Source organism: Triticum aestivum, unplaced genomic scaffold (assembly GCF_018294505.1).
Source record: "Triticum aestivum cultivar Chinese Spring unplaced genomic scaffold, IWGSC CS RefSeq v2.1 scaffold99966, whole genome shotgun sequence".
NCBI lineage: Eukaryota > Viridiplantae > Streptophyta > Magnoliopsida > Poales > Poaceae > Triticum > Triticum aestivum.
The window spans coordinates 1-698 of NW_025308240.1; the positions used below are offsets into that span (position 1 = coordinate 1).

Here is a 698-nt window from a genome sequence, read left to right on the forward strand (position 1 = left end):
CGGATCCCATCAGAACTCTGAAGTTAAGCGTGCTTGGGCGAGAGTAGTACTAGGATGGGTGACCTCCTGGGAAGTCCTCGTGTTGCATTCCCTTTTTAATTTTTTTGCACCGCGTGCAAAACAAAACGCACGAGCGCGACGTATGTTTAGCACGTTTTATTATTTTGCACGTTTACGGTAAGTTTTAGCTCGCTGCTCATTATTCACGCGTCTAGCGGCGGCAAGCGTGTTCTGAAAGGGGTCGAAACCATGGTAAATAGGCACTGGTGCAGTTGAACCGTGGTAAAACTCGTCTCCGTAGTTGAGCGGGAGCGGCCAAAGGAATGTGCAATCGTGTGTGTAGTGGAGCTGGGAGGGGCAAGCATAAGGGACGAAGACGGGGGTAACATGTCGGATGCGATCATACCAGCACTAAAGCATTGGATCCCATCAGAACTCCGAAGTTAAGCGTGCTTGGGCGAGAGTAGTACTAGGATGGGTGACCTCCTGGGAAGTCCTCGTGTTGCACTCCCTTTTTAATTTTTTTGCACCGCGTGCAAAACAAAACGCACGAGCGCGACGTATGTTTAGCACGTTTTATTATTTTGCACGTTTACGGTAAGTTTTAGCTCGCTGCTCATTATTCACGCGTCTAGCGGCGGCAAGCGTGTTCTGAAAGGGGTCGAAACCATGGTAAATAGGCACTGGTGCAGTTGAAC

General features: G+C 49.6%; 1 non-coding gene and 1 pseudogene across 1 annotated transcript; both read left to right on the forward strand.

The window, feature by feature from the left end:
• LOC123179612 (uncharacterized) lies at positions 1 to 91 on the forward strand (annotated as a pseudogene).
• A 301-nt stretch (positions 92 to 392) lies between these two features.
• On the forward strand, positions 393 to 511 carry LOC123179611 (5S ribosomal RNA). The gene has a single exon (XR_006490498.1). It is a non-coding gene; the product is annotated as a 5S ribosomal RNA (ribosomal RNA).
• The last annotated feature ends 187 nt before the right edge of the window (positions 512 to 698 follow it).